We start from the raw sequence: 18,741 nt of genomic DNA on the forward strand, positions 1-18,741 counted from the left end.
CTCCATGATATAGTGGTATCATAGTTTGTGTAACTGTTTACCTGTTGAAGACATCAAAGCTGATTCCAGTTTTTGGCAATTACAAATAAGGCTGCAATGAACATTTGTGAACAGGTTTTTATATGAACATAAGTTTTCGTTTTCCTGAGATAAAGGCTGCAGACGTAGTTTCCAGGTGCTCTGGTAGTTGTTAACTACCTAAAACTAACTAAATGTTAGTTGTTTTTGTTTTTTTAAGAAACTGCCAAACTGTTTTCTAGAGTGGTTGTACCATTTTACATTCCCATCAGCAATGCGTAAGTTCTCCTGTTTATCCACATACTTGCCAGCATTTGGTGTTATCAATTTTTTGTTTTCACTATTTACATAGGTATATAGTGATAATCTTATTGTGGTTTTAATTTTCATTTCCCTTATGGCTAATTATATTCAACATCTTTTTCTTTTTTTTTTTAAGATTTTATTTATTTATTTGACAGAGATCACAAGTAGGCAGAGAGGCAGGCAGAGAGAGAGGGGGAGGCAGGCTCCCCACTGAGCAGAGAGCCCAATACGGAGCTCGATCCCAGAACCCTGGATCATGACCTGAGCCAAAGGCAGAGGCTTTAACCCACTGAGCCACCCAGGCACCCCTATATTGAACATCTTTTTCATGTACTTCTCTGTCATCTTTACATCCTCTTTGGTTAAGTGTCTTTTAAGTGTCATGTCTTTTTTCATTATCTAGGTGGATTCTTCTTTTACTGTTGATTTTTGACAGTTTTTCATAGAGTCTAAATATGTCCTTTGTCAAATATGTAGTTTGCAAATATTTTCTCCCAGTCTGTAACCTTGTCTTTTAATCTGTTGACAAAGGCTTTCAAAGAGCAAAATTTTTTAATTTTAGTGATATTCACTTTATCAATTTTTCCTTTTATGGGTCATGCTTTTGGAGTCATGTCAACTCTTTGCCTAACCCTAAGTCCCAAAGATTTTAAACTTTTTTCCTAAACTTTTTATAATTTTACTTTTACACTTAAGTTTGTCACTTATTTTGAGTTAATTTTTGTATAAGGAATGGAGATTAGGTCAAGGTTAGTTTCTTTGCCTATGGATATTCATGGTTCCAGCAACATTTGTTGAAAAGACTATGCCTTCTCCATTGAGTTGATTTTGAACCTTTGTCAAAAGTCAGTTGAACATATTTATGTATTCTTATTTCTGGGTTCTCTATTCTGTTACATGGATCTATATGTTTACTTCTCCAACAATACCACAATGTTTTGATTACAAGAGCTATATAGTAAGCCTTAATATGTGGTAGAATAATACTTCCCACTTTTTTGTTCTTTTCCAAGGTTGTTCTAGCTATTCTAGGGCTGTGCCTTTTCAAATAATTTTTGGGTAAGTTTGCCTGTCTACAAAATTCTTTCTGGGATTTTGATAGGAATTATAAACCTGTAGATCAATATGAGGAGAATTGACATGTTTACTATATCATCTTCTAATCCATAAACACAGTCTATCTCTCCATCTATTTAGATATTTGATTTCTGTAATCAGCATTTTGTAGTTTTCATCTTGTACATGCTTTGTTAAGTATGTAAGAAATTCCATTTTCTTCAGAGCAGTTTTTCTTCAGAGTATTTTCTTCAGAGCAATTGTGTTTTTTATTATTTAAGTATTATTGTTTTATTGGTTTCAGATGTATAATACTATTGATTTGACAATTCTGTACATTACTCAAGGTTCACCATGGTAAGTGTTGTCAGCATCTGTCACCATATGACGTTATTACAATGTTATTGACTATATTCCCTGTGCTATACTTTTCATCTCTGCAGAGTAGAGGGAACTGGGGAGATGGGTGGAATAGGTAAAAGGGATTAAGAGGTGTGAACTTCCAGTTATAAAATAAATCACAGGTGATATTGTGTTTTTAATTTTGGTTTCTGCATATTCATTATTAGTATATAGAAAAGCAATTAAATATTTGTGTGTTGATCTATACTGTGACCTTGGTGAACTCACTCATTGGTTTCAGGAATATTTCTGTACTTTAATTGGGACTTTTACATGCATATGGTATCTGCACATAGAGACAGTTTCCTTCTATACACTGTTTTTTTTTTCACCTTCCAGTACTATGTTGAATAACAATATTCAGTTATCTTTGCCTTGTTTTAATCTTATTCTGTCTTTCATCATTAAGTTTGATGTTAGCTGTAGGTTAGCTGTATGATATGTATGTATGTATGCTGTATGTAGCTGTAGATATTTTTATCAAATTGAAGTCCCTTCTATTCCAAATTGCTGAAAGGGTTTTCTTTTTTCATGAATGAGTATTGAATTTTATCAGATACCTTTTCTGCATCAATTGATATTATCATATGATTTTCTTCTTTAGTATGTTGATTATGGTTGATTATATTGATTGATTTTTGAGCACGGAATCAGTCTAGAGTTGTTGGAAAAAACCCCACTTGTTCATGGTATATAATTATTTTTATGTATTATTGGACTCAGTTTGTTGATTTTTTTTTAGTTTGTTGATATTTTGATGAATTTTACATTTAAGTTCATAATATTGGCAAATTTCCTTTTTTTGTATTGTCTTTTGTCTGATTTTGGTATCAAGATGATATTGGCCTCATGAAATGAGTTGGGTACTGTTACCTGCTCTTTTAATTAAAATTCTTCTTTAAATGTTTGGCAGAATTCTCAAGTGAATCCAGCTGAGCCCAGAGCTTTCTTTGTCAGGAACTTTTACAAATTGAATTTTTCTGTTGAATAAAACTGGAAATTATAAAACACACTTCTATATAATCCAAGAAGAAATAGCAAAGGAAATCAAAATTTCCCATTGCCTATTACTGATTTCTAGTTTCATTCCATTATTAGATAATATACTGTATGATTTCAATTCCTTTACATTTATAGAAGTTTGTTTTATGGGTCAGGATATGATCTGTTTCATGAGCACTTGAAAAAGATGTGTATTCTGCTTTTAAGTGAAGAGTTCTATGTACATAAATTAGATTCTATTTGTATTTTTCCAATCTTCTATATCCTTTTTAATTTTCTTTTTTGTAGTTCTGTCACTGGCTGAAGGCAGGGTGTGTAAGTTCTTAACTATTAATCCTGGATTTTTCTATTCTCCATTTAGTTCTTTCAGTTTTTTTTTCATGTATTTTGAAGTTCTTTTGTTTGTTGTCCACACATTTAGAATTGCTACATCTTCCTGGTGGATTTGTTCTTTATTATTATGTAATATCCTTGTTTGCTTGAAGTAATTTTGTTTGCTCTGAAATCTACTTTATCTGATACTAATATAGTCATTCTTGCTTTTTTAAAAATAAATTAATTTTTGAATGGTGTATCTTTCTCAACCATTTTACTTTCAACTTAAGTAATTGAATCTGAAGAGAGTTTCTTGTAAAGAATGTTATTGTTGGGTCATGTATTTTTAGCCACTATGTAAGTCTGTTTTTTGATTAGTATATTTAGACTATTTGCCTCTATTTTATATATATATATATATATATATATATATATATATATATATATTTATTTTAGTGGTGCCTCCTCTAAGGTAATATATATATTAATGGTGCCTAAGTCTGCCATTTTTAATTTTTTTAATTTAAATTTTTATTTAAATTCCAGTTAACAAACAATGTTATATTAGTTCAGGTGTACAGTATAGTGATTGAACAATTCCATACATCACCTGGTGCTCATCATTAAAAGTGCACACCACATGGATGGAGCTAGAGACTATAATGTAAATGAACTAAGTCAGTAGAGAAAGTCAGTCATTTTATCCATTTTGTCTGTTTTCTCTGATTCTCATTCTTCTGTTTTCCTTGTCTTGTTATGGGTTACTTGAACACTTTTAGCTTGATTTATTTATAGTGTCTTTTTTTTAAAAGATTTTATTTATTTATTTGAGAGAGAGATAGCAAGCAAGTGAGCATAAGCAGGGGGAGCTGGAGAAGGAGAGGGAAAGAGATGTGGGGCTGGATCCCAAGACCCTGGAATCATGACCTGAGCAGAAGGCAATCGCTTAACTGACTGAGGCACCCAGGCACCCTTATTTATAGTGTCTTTGAGTGCATCTCTTTATATAATTTTTGTAGTGGTTGCTCTGGGTATTACAATATTCATATGTGATTAACAGTCTACTGGTAACCTTTTACCACTTCAAGTGAAGTTAAGAAACCTCATTTATATTTACATCTCTTTACCTTCCCCGTAGTTAAACATCATTACCTAGTGTCAGATGGTGCTATAATTTTTGTTTCAATTACCAGAAAAGATTTATGCAACTCATGAGAACAAGGATAGTCTACTGTGTTACCTATATTTCTGCCCTTTCCATTTGTTCCTTTTTCCTTCCTAATGTTCCAGGGTTCCTTCTTATCATTTTCTTTGTGAAGGAAAGAAGAAATTCATTTGGAAGAAAAGAAGAACTTCTTTTGGCCAGTCTTTTAGGGTAGGTCTGCTAGCAATAAATTCTTTTAGTTTTTCTTCATCTGAAAATATTTGTTTCCCTTTCACTCCTGAAGGATAGTTTCACCAGATATAGAAGTCATGGATGATAGTTGTTTTCTTTCAGAACTTGAAAAATATTGTGATATTTTCTACTGGCTTCTGTGGTTTCAGAATAGAAACCATTGGTCTTCAGTTTGATATTTCCCTATAGGTAATGTGTCATTTCTTTCTTTCTGCTTTCAAGATTGGGGGGGGGGGTGGCTTTAGTTTTCAAAGTTTTAATTACAGTGTGTCCTGGCATGGGTTTTTTTTTTCTTGAGTTTATCCTATGTAGAGTTCGCTCAGTTTCCCGGATGTGTGTCCTTTTACCAAATTTTGGAAGTTTCAACCATTATTTCTTCACATATTCTTTCAGCCTCACATCCTTTCACCTGTCTTTCTAGGACTTCAGTGATACAAATTTTGGATCTTTTGTTACTTTTCCACAGGTACCTGAGGCCCTGTTCATGTTTTTCTGATCTACGTTTTCTTTGTTGTTCAGATTGGGTGAACTCTACTGTTCTGCCATCAAGTTCATTGATTCTATCCCTTATCATCTCCATTATTTTGTTGAGCCCTCCAGCAGTCTTATTTTTCCTTTCATTATATTTTTCAGTCCTATAGTTTCCATTTGGTTCTTTTCTTATAATTTCTATTTCTATGTTGAAGTTTTCTATTTTTTCATTTGTTTGAATAAGATTTGTAAAATGGTTTTTTGAAGCATTTTTTTTGATGGCTGCTTTAAAATCTTGTCAAATAATTCCAACATCTGATTCAGCCCAGTTTTGGCCTTAGTTGGTTGTCTCTCCTTCAAGTTGTTATTTTCTTGTTTCTTGGTAGGATGAGTGATTTTTTACTCTATCATACATAAATGCATATCTATCATATTAGGAGATTCTGAGTCCTATTTAATTCTTTTATTTTAGCAGACAGTTACATTGCTTAGGTTTAGCATGAGGGTCTGGCCTACTTTTGTGGGTTCCAGGGTAGTTTGATTTTCATAGACTTTGTGGTATAATTTTGGTTTGTTTGGTTTATCTGGTACTGCTGGGCTCCCACTGGTCCCTGCTGGTGATGCCTGATGGGAAAGAAGGGGTTTCCCCAGGCCTACCACTGCATGTCTCTGAGTGAAGAATGGGCACAGTGGGTTCCTCTACCTGTCTCTGTGAAGAAGATGGGAGTATTAGGTCTGTGAGACAGAGAAGCTTTCTGAAACTGGGATGTTTCTTGTGACCTGAGTCCTATGTCTGGTTTTGTCTTCTCTCCCAGTGTCTTTGGGTAGGGGTACAGAATTTTGGGCTAATAGGGACAAAGAGGCTTCCCAGATCAGGCTGCCTGCTATAGCTGGGTCCTTCTTGTATGTGCTGCCTGTCATCCTCAGGATTTCTGTGTGGGCAAGGAGAGTTTCAGGCTTGGTGCAGAGAGTACCTCTCCTGGCTACTTATTTCTTATATCCAGGTGAGGCTCCTGTAATATTGTGATTCATAAGAAATACACATTTGGTCACCCAGATGGCTAAAATATATTTCTCCTATATGGTTCCTGTCTCACAGCTCCCCAAACACTTGGAATTTCCTGAGTGACAAGAGGAATCATTGGGAGCATCTTTTGTCGTAATATTGAGTTTCTTGTCTTCAACTCCTGAAGTTTTCTTTGGGGCCATAAAGGTGAAATGGGTATCTTATTATTTATAACAAGGCCCTTTCCACCACAACTGGGTTTAAGTTAATGAGGTAACTTTTGGAAAGCACCTAAGGGTGGGAGCTGGTTGCCAGGGGAAACAACCATGATTAGAGGTTTGGAACTTTCAATTCCACTCCTTGATTTCCAGGGAGGGGAGAAGGGCTGGAGGGTTGAGTCAGTTACCTATGGACAATGATTTAATCAATCATGCCTATGTAAAGAAACTTCCATAAAAACCCAAGAGGACGGGCACCTGGGTGGCTCCTTTGTTAAGCATCTGCCTTCAGCTCAGGTCATGATCCTAGGGTCCTTCAATCAGCTCTGTGTTGGGCTCCTCACTCGATGGAGAGTCTGCTTCTCCTTCTTCCTGTGTCTCTCCCCCCAAACCCCCCCTCTCAAATAAACAAATTTTAAAAAAACTAAAAAGAAAAAAACAAAAGGAAAGGGTTCATAGAGCCTTAGGTTGGTGCACACATAGAGATGTGGGGAGAATACCATGCTCAGTGAGGACATGGAAGCTCTGCACCCTTTCCCTATACCTTGCCCTACACATCTCTTCCATCTGGCTCTTCCTGGGTTATATCCTTTTATAATAAAACATTAATCTAGTCAGTAAAATACTTCTCTGAGTTCTGCAAACTGGTCTAGCAAACTAATCAAACCCAAGGAGAGGGTCATTAGAACCTGTGGCCTATAGTCAGTTGGTCAGAAGCACAAGTGACAACCTGAACTTGAGATTGGCATCTGAAATGAGGGAAGGGTCAGTCTTCTGAGACCAAACCCTTAACCTGTGGGATCTAATGCTACCTCTGGGTAGACAGTATAAGAATTAAGTTGAATTTTTAGACACCCTCTTGGTGTTGGAGAATCGTTGATATAAAAACAACCTCCCTTCCCACAGGTTGGAATTGGGTCCAGAACCCCTTTGGCTCTGAATCAATTCTGTATAGTGGTGATATTTTCAGGCATACTCCTGTTTGATTCTGGGGAGGAATGAGCCCCCCTGGGCTGATCTCTTACTAGGGTAGCAGATATGGAAACACTGGGTATGGGTGGCCTTTCTCTTTTGGGTGCAGGTATGCAAAGCATCCTGGTGTACTGTTCTCTAGTTCTCATGTCCCCAAACCATTCAGTTTCTCCTTACCACCCTTCAGAGTTCTCCTTTGGTTGCCTTTTATACCATTTCCAGGTTTTATACTTGTGTTTAGCTGACAGAAGTAGGAAAAAACACCATTCTACTCATACCAGGAATCTTTCCATTCAACTTGCTTAGAATTGAGATTAATTCACCAGCTTGCAAACATGACTTTTTTTTTTTTTTTTTTTTTTTTTTGGAAAATCAAGACTACATTTGCCTCTTTACAGAATTCTGTCCTTCACTCATTCCGTTTAGACAGCATTTTGAAAATCTTAGCCCACGGTCTTTCTGGTATCCTGGAATGTGATTATTCTAGGACAACTGCTTCTTAATCTCTTCTTGTGTCTCAGTTTTCATTTTTTGTACTAATGTTTGTTGTACACTTTCTTGGTCTTCCAATTGTCTTAGCAGAGGATACATGGAGATAAGTAGGAATGTTTCCTTTATTTCTCTGTGTCATTTGACATTAGATTTCTTTTTATTTCTGATGGCAATTTCATATGCTCAGAATGTATCTCTTTCTAAGACTCAGGGTATTCTGAACTTTAGCTTTTTTAGTGTTTTGCCAACTTGAGATTTGTGTTTGAATCTTACCTCTATTTTTTTTTCTAGATGTGCAATTTGAGATTGGTTATTTAACCTCTGAGCTTTCATTTCCTCATCTATAAAGTAATAACTACTACTAATAGGAGCTACTTTATAGGATTGTTCTGAAGGTTAAATGAGATAATACAGGGACGCCTGGGTGGCTCAGTTGGTTAGGCCACTGCCTTCGGCTCAGGTCATGATCGCAGGGTCCTGGGATCGAGTTCCGCATCAGGTTCCTTACTCGGCAGGGAGCCTGCTTCTCTCGCTGCCTCTGCCTGCCTCTCTGCCTGCTTGTGTGTACTCTCTTTCTCTCTCTGGCAAACAAATAAAATCTTTTAAAAAATGAGATAATACACATTAACTATGTAGCACAGTTCCTGACACAGAGTAAATACTCAATAAATATTATTGCTATTGTTACACATTTTTAAAATCCAAGATTATAAAAAACTTCTCACAGCTATCTCATTTGATACTTACTGTTTTCTCCTTCTTTGCAGTTTTATAGTCAGAATTTCATGTTTGAGAGTCTTCAGTCAGCCTATGTAAATTAAAGTTCTCAGGGAAGGAGATTGCATATCCTTTAAATTGTGAAATTTCATCTAATTTAATTACAACTGGCATTCTTATGCCAGTGCTGTGATGGCCTTCTTACTGAGTAGTAAATGCAAATACTTCACAGCTCTGTCTCCATGCAATTGATGTGTAGGTGTTAAATTAGCCTTTCTGGTTAACCATCCATAAACATTTCAAAATACATACCTCATGTGAGTATCCAGCTTGCTTCTACATGCTACAAAAATTCTTGCTTGTTAGATATTTCACATTATCATCATATGTCCTACCTGTATTTCTTGCTATATTTTAAAGTAAGTTTATGGTTATAGTATATTTACATACTTCTCTGGTGAAATATGAAGTTTATCAGGCACTTAATTTGAACTCTCCAAACAAGAATCATATCTAATTTTATATTTTGTACAGTGTCTACCCTATTGTAATTCAGGCCCTATTGTAATTCAGGCGTTCATCACTAACAATTGTCTCTAAAATGATGTAGCAGTTGTATAAAGGTCAACAAATTAACATTACGAGTGTATACCAACTAACCTGTTTTTTCCCATACATTTTTTCCTGAGTTAAAGTTGGTAATCTTTTTAATCTTGGTAAATTCTTTAGGTTTCACATTTGATAGCTATAATTCTGGAACCTCCCAAAACTATCTTAATTAGAGGCATGTTGGAATGTGTTTGAAATTTTTCTGCTGCAGTTCAGTTACTTCGGAGCAGTATTATGTAATCTTAAGGATGTGAGTTTTCTTCAGGGATTCAATCTTTCCTGCTTTCTTCCACCTATATTTTTAGCTCCCCTCTTCCTCCCCTGGCAAGAATGGGAACCCAAATTGCTGTTAGTCTTTTGGTGGTGTTTGGAACTATGGTCTTGCTAACTCTAACCTTAGAACATTTTAGATTGTTTTTGGGGATCAACACTGGTATTGCGGCCAAATTCTAACTTGGGTATTAGATTCTGATATCAGAATTCTAATTGAAATGGCACAAGATCTAGTATTTTCCTTCTTGCTGTCATGAAACGGTGGTATGCAGTGGCTAGGTACCATCCTTTCTCAGTGATATTTCATTGGTGAATTAATTGCTGGATGTGATTTCCTTAAATGCTTGTAGAGTTTTCTTGAAGCCTTTTGCGGGAGGGGGTAAAGGATTGATTAGTAGTTGTTGGGTGTGCTTTATGTTAAGTTACAGAATTGTAATTTGCCAGCAAAAATACAGATTGAGTCATTGGGCCTGAAATGAGGATGAACCCTCTCTGTGCTTTCATGGCCTACTTCTCTTTCCTCATCTCTTCCTTTAGCCCAATCCATGACTTTGCTTTTCTTAGAGAAACATAACCTGGCTTCTTCTTTGTGCAGGATCCTCTTTCTTAGACTGTTTCCACATTGTACCATGTTTCTGGAAAAATGCCCTCTCCTTTGTCTGCCAAACCCTTTCTCTGCTGTCAGCCTGTGAGAGCTAGAGATCACATCCTCTTCATTAAACTCTGTTGACCTGAGTGTCACAGAAGTGACAGTGCCCTGAGGCATAGATCATGTAAACACTTCTTCTTGTCAGTTTATGTAGGTGTTCAGTGTTTTTATACTGCTGTCTTGGTATCTTTGTGGGATGGTTATCTGTGTTGTCTAGCATCTTAGATTTTTAAATCCAAGCAAAACTCCTATCAGACATACTGGGTATTCAGCCTCACAAGTAAGTAGGCATTTAATAGATAGCTGTTTGATGACAATGTCATTAAGGGAAAATCTTGACAAATAGCCTCTGCAAAATTAGAACTCTTGTTGTTGCTTGTTGAACTTTCTAATAGGTAACTGAGCTTACATGCTTAGGAAATAAAACTCAAATCGTTTCAGTTCTTGGCTGCATAGTATTTGCTACAGTATTGTAGATTTTTTTTTCTTTATAAACTAGTCAGGTGACTCAAAGACTTGACTTCATTGCTTAGTAATCCTACTACATTGCTTAAGCATGATAATACTGCCTTTGAATTTATAAGCCATTGACTGGAGACGTCTTAAATTTCTGTTGTTGAATTCTCCATGAATCGGACTGAACATGTGGTAGATATCCACCTCTGGGAATGTCATTATCCATAAACAATCTAAATAATAACTTTTAGGGCAAAGACAGAGCCCTCTACAATCAGAACTCTGTCTGCATTTCCTCCTTTATGTTCTGCCACACCCTATCACTCATCTAGTTCCAATAGTACCAGAGTAACTGTAATTTCTCATGCTTACCACCACACCTTTGCTCATATAATGTTATCTCCTCTTACGGTGCCTTTCTTCTCTTGCCCCCACTCCTTATTCACCTGGTATATTACTTGTTTTAAAATTTTTATTTATTTTTAAAATTTCTTTTCAGTGTTCCAGAATTCATTGTTTTTGCACCACACCCAGTGCTCCAAGCAATATGTGCCCTCCATAATACCCATCACCAGGCTCACTCAGTCTCCCTTCCCTCCCCTCCAAAACCCTCAGTTAGTTCCACCTGGTATATTCTTGACCTACTTCAGATATCTTCTATTCAGTGATAACTTTTGATTGCTGCACCAAAAGAAGATAATTACTTTCATTTCTCCTTTATAGTATCTTCTAACACCTCTAGTTTTAAACACTTCAGCATTGTATTTTCACTATTTATTTGTAGTCTCACCCCCCACTGATTTTACTGTGAGTTTCTTAAAGACAGGACTTTTTGTTTTCCCAGAGTCTTGCACAGTTATTGACACCTACCATGTGCTTAATACATGTTGGAATGAATGAATGGATGAACCAGGGACAGGCATATCAGTGGAATTAGAAACCATGGGTATGGGGACTTACTCTTCTGGCTTTGACATACTAAACTGTGTCAGACCAAATATCCCTCAGAAAGAACTAGAAAAGTTGGATAAAATTATAAAATACTTGTTTGAAAGCATCAGAAAGCTACAAGCAACTAGAGGTCTAAATCCCAGAGAGGAGAGATAGATTGAAGTGAGCACAACATTCCGAGTGATAATTCCTTTCAAGGCGTTTGCCAGTATAAGTGGTGTAGGTAGAGGGACTGAGAAGGCAATCTGAAAGTAGTAATTAAGAGACAGAAAACCTGAGCAGAGATTTTAGCATTTCACGGAGCTATAGAGACAAAAATTGGAGTTTCAGGGCTATCGCGATAATAAGGACTTGAGGGTCTAAGATGCCAGAGAGAGAAATTACAATGAATTAGTCCAATATTTTACACTACCTTCCCCTTGTGTCATTTGCTGATTTCTAAGTGTTACAGGGCAAAGAAGTTGAGAAATTAAGCAGAAAGTGGCAGATACAAATCTGAGTAGCTAAGTAGAGCTTTCAGCAAGTTTCACAATGCTAGAGAGTCAAAAATTGGAGTTTAGAGCCTGCCAAAAAGGAGGGACACTGGTAATTACCTCAGGTTTTCATTTGGGATCTCCAAAGGGCTAAACTCCAGGAGAAAGGATAAACTACAAAAATGCCATTCCTCACAAAGAGTAAAACACAGCTTTGAATCAGCTCAATCTCAGGTAGGATTAAGGTGATCTGTCCTTCATCACCTGGCAGGAACAAAAGTAAATCTTCTCTGAACTAAGATAATATCATCCAGAGCTCCTCCAACTTGTAATATGCAATGTCTGGCATTTAATCAAAAATTACTAGGTTTACCAGTATGAGTTTACTAGGACTGCCATAACAAAGTACTACAGACTGGGTGACTTAAAAAACAGAAGTTTATTGTCTCCTAGTTTTTGGATGCTAGAAGTCAGAAACAAAGGTATTGGCAAGGTCGACTCCTTCTGGGCACCATCAGTGAAGGATCTATTCCAGGTGTCTCTCATGGCTTGTAGATGGTTCATCATTTTCCCGTGTCTCTTCATACTGCCTCCCTTCTATGTATATCTCTTTGTCCAAATTTACTCCTTTTTATAAGAATACCAGTCATATTGGATTGGGGCCCACCCTAGTGACCTCATTTTAATGTAATTACTTCTGTAAAGATTCTTTCTCCAAATAAGGTCATATTCTGAGGTTTTCTAGGTCAGTAGAAAATATTCAGACTGAAGAATCAAGAAAAAAGAAATTACTAAAAACCACACCAACAATTCTTTGGCTTCACTTTGGTGTACTTGTTGGCAAGCCGTGAAAGCATCAACTCAGCCTGTATAGTGAATAGTAGATTTACAGTCAGACAGATGTGGGTTAGAATCCTACCTCTACCTCTAACTTTTTTACTATGTGATGTTGGATTGGTGATCCTCCGAACCACAGTTTCTTCATCTGTAAAAGGAGGACAATAAAGCCTACCTGACAGGATTGTTGTGAGAATTAAATAAGGCAATACATGTGAAAGTGCTTTGTAAACTGCAGGGCCCCACATGTGACATTTGTTCTTTAGTATGCATAATATATAAAACCTTGGGAAATTTCTCCTATTCTGAGCAGAAGTCTACAGATAACTTGTTTTCTAGAGTCAATATCTGCCTTAACAACACTTCAGAATAAAAACTTACTCCATCTGTTGTTGTGCATACTTGGTGAAAAAAAGAGAAGTGTTTGCTGTGCTAAGCATTATTCTGTCAAGTCTCATTTTATCATCTTTGTCAAAAGTTAAATCTGCTTCTTTAAGGTTGCTGAGATTTTCTATTTTTCTATTCCTAAAACATTTTATAGAAGTATATCTTGTTGGGTATGTTAAAGAATGTTTATTTGTATTTCATCTGTCAACTTGTATTTTTGTTTTATTGCTGTTTCTAATCTCTTCAATTCTACAGTCAACTCATTCAATAAACATTTGTTGATATACTATGTGCCAGACAATGTGCAAAATGCTTGTGATAAAAGGTGAATAATATATCTAGTGGGGAAGTTAAATACATAAATACTTACGATATAGTGAGATGAGTGCCATGGGGAGGCATGTAAGCACAGAAAAGAGGTCACCTCTACATGTGGTGCCAATGAGAAGTTGATATTTGAGTTATGTCTCTAATGATTAGTAAAAATACCTTGTTGGAGAAGGGCAGGTGTGCATTTCAGGTAGAGGAAACAAGATGTACAGGGGCACAGGGGAATTGAAGAATTTGATGTATTCAGGGATCAAATGTAATTTGGCATGGCTAAGGGTGTAGAGTATGAGACAAGAAGAGACGGAGTGATAAATTCTGTTGGAAAATTTTGCAAGCCCTTAAAGAGAAAAAGGAGAGGGATAATAATGAAGGGTTTTAAGCAGGGGAGTTGAATAAATTCACATATCAGCAGTGATATGGATGATGGACTGGAGAGAGGTGAGGGGAAAGGTCAAGAGCTCAGTTAGGAGGCTGGTGCAAAAGCCCAAGTGAGAAATAATGAAAGCCTGAACTAGGGCAGGGGGCCAGTGGAGATGGAAAGAAGAGTCCAGGTTTAAGAGGTGTAATAGAGCCATACCTCTTGGTGTAGAGGTTTCTCCTCACAATGGAGTGGATAGTTTGTCCCTAAATATTCTCTTTCTATTAAACAATAGAGTACCCCCTTTGGATGAAGATTTATTGAAGGAATCAGAGCAAATAGAGAGCGTAGTTGAACATCTACCAAGTAAAAATCAGTCTGGCTGGGTGGAAACTGATGTGAAGGTGCTAGGATTTGGTAAAATGAATGACTGGATCTGGGTAAGTTTGGTCAGGATATCTCCTTGGATGAGTATTTCCTGGCCTCTTGTCATTAAATCTTCATCACATCTTTTCTCTTTACTCTCAGTTTCTCATTTCTCCTTTTACTGAGAAAAGATAAAACAATCAGTTGTGAACCTTCAAAAGTTCCTACTCTCACACCTACTTACCTACCTGCATCTGTGCCTATTTTCTCTATCTTCTCTTATTACTATAAACTGTACATGCTTTTATCTAAAGTCAACCCATACACTTATGCACTAGATTCCATCATCTGTTGCCTGTTTATAGGGTATAGATGCTGGAGGAATGTCCTTTTGTTTTATTTGGCAGTGAGAGAGGGAACACAAGGGAGTGGGAGAGGGAGAAGCAGGCTTCCCGCTGAGCAGGGAGCCCAATGCAGGGCTTGATCCCAGGACCCTGGGATCATGACCTGAGCTGAAGGCAGATGCCCAATGACTGAGCCACCTAAGTGCCCCATAACTGATCTTTCTGCTTCCATCCTTCTACACTATTTTATTCCAATCTCCAAACAAGAGCCATATGGTCCTTTTAAAACATATCAAATCATGTTGCTCTTCTGCTCCCATTGGCTCCTTATCAAAACAGTCCTCAATATGGCTTACATAAAGCTATCTTTTTTATCACATTTTCAGCCACACCACCCCTTTCTCTTGGTACCAAACATGCCAGGTATGCCTTGGGGTCTCTGAACTTTCTGATCCCTCTATCTGGAATATCTTTTCCCATCTCCACAGATAGGCACCATATGGTTTTCTTCCTCACATCTTTTGGGTCTTTTCTTGAATCACAAATATCCTTTCAAACCACCTTTTATAGCACACAAAAATCTCCTGCACACCATCCTTGTTTAATGTCTTTGCTTGCTTTATTTTTCTTCATATCATTTATCCACTACTTTACATTTTTTTTCATTTATTTGTTTATTGCATGTTTTCCCCCTAAAATGACATAGTTCTTTGAGAGAGGGGATTTTGTTGTTTGCTACAGTATCCACAGTACCTAGATGTATTAGGTGCTTGATAAATATTTCTCAATGAGCAAGTGAATTAGTTAGTGAATCAATCCTGAAGGAGAAGCATCTTGAACATTTTCAAAGTTTGAAGGGATATGACTTGGTGGAAAAGAGGATGAAGGGCATTCCAGACAGAAGCAGTGTCATTTACCAAGACAAGACTGTTAGAATGAGCTCTTGAGGTTTGGGGAATAGCAAGCTTATTGTCTTACTGCTATGAAATGGCTATAAAGATGTGAATTGAAGTAGTTAGCATTATCTTCTTGCTTTTTAAATTGTATCCAGTCTTCAAACCCTTAAACCATCCATATCTCTCTGGGGCCTCATTTGACACTAGAAGTTTTACTTTCATGACTATACTGTTAGTTATTTGGAGGCAAGAACTTTAGTTAAGTCTTGTGTACTTGATAGATACTCAAAGTGTGTGTGTGTGTGTGATATTGGAAAGGGAAGTTGCCCAGTGTTGTGAGTACTTTAGTAAAAGGGTCTACGTTTTGTGACTTTTGATCAGTGGACCATAATGAAAAATATTTATGACACTTAACCTACCCACTTTATTGCTTTATGTACGGTAGTGCTACTGAACATGTATTAATTTCCAGATATAAATTTCCTGCCTTTATTCTGGGAAGATAGTCATATATGTCAAACTTCTTCAAATTTTTCATTTAAATTGGTTGAGTTTACTACACTTTAGTTCTTCTTTAAATATTTAGTAGAATTCTCTAATAAAACCATGCCAACCTGCTGTTTTCTTTGTTGGAAGGTTTATAACTATAAATTAAATTTATTTAGTAGATCTAGAACTGTTCAAGTTACCTAGTTCTTCCTCAATGACTTCTGTTATTTTGAATCGTTCACAGAATTGGTCTACTCCAACTCCATGTCAGATTTATGAACAGAGAGTTGTTCATAGTATCCTCTTTCTGTCTTTTTAATGTCTGCAGGGTTGTCGTGTTAACCCCCACTTTCATTTGTCATATTGGCAATTTCTTTTTTCCTTCTTTTTTCTTTCTTGGCTTGTACAACCAGAGGTTTATCAATTATATTCATCCTTTCAAAGATCCAACTTTTCTCAATTAAAAAAATCATTAGGGCACCTGGGTGGCACAGGCCATTAAGCATCTGACTCGGTTTCAGCTCAGGTCACGATCTCAGGGTCATGATATCGAGCCCTGTTCCATGCTCAGTGCAGAGTTCTGCATGAGATCCTCTCTTCCTTTCCCTCTGCCCCTCCCACTTGTTCTCTCTCTCTCTCTCTCTCAAATAAATAAATCTTCTTTAAAAAATCACTGATTTCTCAATGGAGCAGAATTGAGAGCCCAGAAGTAAACCCATGCTTATACGGTCTATTACCAAAGAGCAAAGGAGTCAAGAATATCCAATGGGAAAAAGACAGTCTCTTCAATAAATGGTGCTGGGAAAACTGGACAGCTACATGCAAAAAAAATGAAACTCAAAACGGATTAAGGACCTAAATGTGAAACCTCAAACCGTAAAATTCCTAGAAGAAAACAGAGGCAATAACTTCTTCATATCAGCCCTAGCAACATTTTTCTGGACGTGTATTCTCATGCGGGGGAAACCAAAGCAAAAAGAAACCATTCGGACTACACCAAAATAAGGTTTTGTGCAGCAAAGGAAACCGTCAACAAAATGAAGAGGAATCCTATTGATGGAAAAAGATATCTGCAAATGATATATCTGATAAGGCATTAATATCCCAAATATATGAAGAATTATATAACTCAACACGCCCCCCCAAAAAACCCCAAATAATCTGATTTAAAAATGGGCAAAGGACCTGAATAGACATTTTTCTAAAGAAGTCATGGAGATGGCAAACAGACACAAGAAAAGATGTGCAATATCACTAATCATCAGGGAAATACAAATCAAAATCACAAGATATCACCTCACAACTGTCAGAATGGCCAGTATCAAAAAGACAAGAAATAACAAGTTTTGGCAAGGATATGGAGAAAAAGGAACCCTTATGCACTGATGGTAGAAATGCAAATTGGTGCAGCCACTGTGAAAAACAGTGTGGAGTTTCTTCAAAAAATTAAAAATAAAATTACCATACAATCCAGTAGTTCCATTACTAAATATTTGCCCAGAGAAAATGAAAATACTAATTCAAAAAGATATGTGCACCCCTATATTTATTGCAGCATCATTTATAATAGGATATGAAAGCAATTCAAGTGTCCTTGGATAGATGAACGGACAAAGATGTTGGGGAAATAAGACCAGAGCTCAGGACAATTTTTCTGCCTAAGGTGTCTCAAATTCATTCTTAAGGAACTGAGAACTTCATCTCCAAAAATGTCAAAAAGACCATCTTATGCCCCACCTCCCAACCCAGCTCCTGCAACACAAATGCTCAGCACATCAGGGTTTGTAGAATACAATCCATATAGTCGTCTCACTTACAACTATATGTTCGGAGGTAACCCAGGCACCCATGGCCAGGTCATGGCATCCTCTGTTATTATGATTCCAAAACTCCCAAAGCCATCAAATAAACCATTGTTGCCCTACATGAGGTACAGCAGAAAGGTCTGGGATCGAGTAAGAGCTTCCAATCCTGATCTAAACTTCTGGGAGATTGGCAAGATTATTGGTAGCATGTGGCCAGATCTTACTCATGAAGAAAAATAAGAACATTTAAATAAATATGAAACAGAAAAGATAGAGTACATTAAATCTTTGAAGGCCTATCATAATTCCCCCACATACCTTGCTTACATAAATGCAAAAAGTCATGCAGAAGCTGCTCTAGAGGAAGAAAGTCTACAGAGACAGACTTGCATGGAGAAAGGAGAACCTTACATGAATATTCAGCCTGCTGAAGATCCAGATGATTACAATGATAGCTTTTCAGTGAAGTGTATAGCCACCACCCATTTCCAGAGAAACCACCACCTCATCATTGAAATCCTTAGTGAGAGTGTGGTGCCAGATGTTCATTCGCTTGTCACAACAGCTAGAATGTAGGTCCTCAAAGGATAGATCCAGTCCTCAATGGTTCATCAATAAAAACTAAAGCAGAACTTTTTCAAATAGAGGTACACAGCAGGAAAAGAAGGGGAAATTCATGAAAAGCACAGATTAATAACAATGTATTTAAAAGGTTGTGTGGCTTGAAAGTAGAAGTGTATATGGAAAAAAATTGCCTCTGAAATTGCACAGGTAGAGGACCAAGCCCACAGAAGACAGGAGGAAAGGGAGAAATAGGCTGCAGAGCAAGCTGAATGTAGTCAGAGAAGCATGGTTCTTGAAGAAAAGCAAGATGCTAGTAAGGCCAAGGAGAAGAAAGATAATGAGAGCATCCCACTGGGATGCACAGAGGAGACACACTTTGAAGAAGTGACAGAAAGCGGACAGAATGATGAAGAAGGCACATTTACTCCTGAGGGCAAGTAGAGCAGGCAGGAGGGGATGGACAGTATGGCTGAGGAAAGGACCAGTGATAGTAACCCTGGTTCAGAGAGCAACAGTGCAACAATGGAGGAACCACCAACAGACCCCACAATGGAAGACAAAGAATAAATGCTGCCTCATTTAA

At 37.0% G+C, this 18,741-nt stretch overlaps 1 protein-coding gene and 1 pseudogene across 9 annotated transcripts in view; both read left to right on the forward strand.

Annotated features, from left to right (window-relative positions):
* Positions 1–18,741, forward strand: part of EDA (ectodysplasin A) — a gene marked incomplete at both ends in the record, with an annotated part of 430,893 nt that overhangs the window by 89,768 nt on the left and 322,384 nt on the right. The window lies entirely within an intron of this gene.
* On the forward strand, positions 17,499–18,725 carry LOC308337574 (SWI/SNF-related matrix-associated actin-dependent regulator of chromatin subfamily E member 1-like; annotated as a pseudogene). Its single transcript has one exon. The product of its transcript is annotated as an SWI/SNF-related matrix-associated actin-dependent regulator of chromatin subfamily E member 1-like (transcript).

The sequence above is a fragment of the Martes martes genome (genome assembly GCF_963455335.1).
Source record: "Martes martes genome assembly, chromosome: X".
Lineage (NCBI taxonomy): Eukaryota > Metazoa > Chordata > Mammalia > Carnivora > Mustelidae > Martes > Martes martes.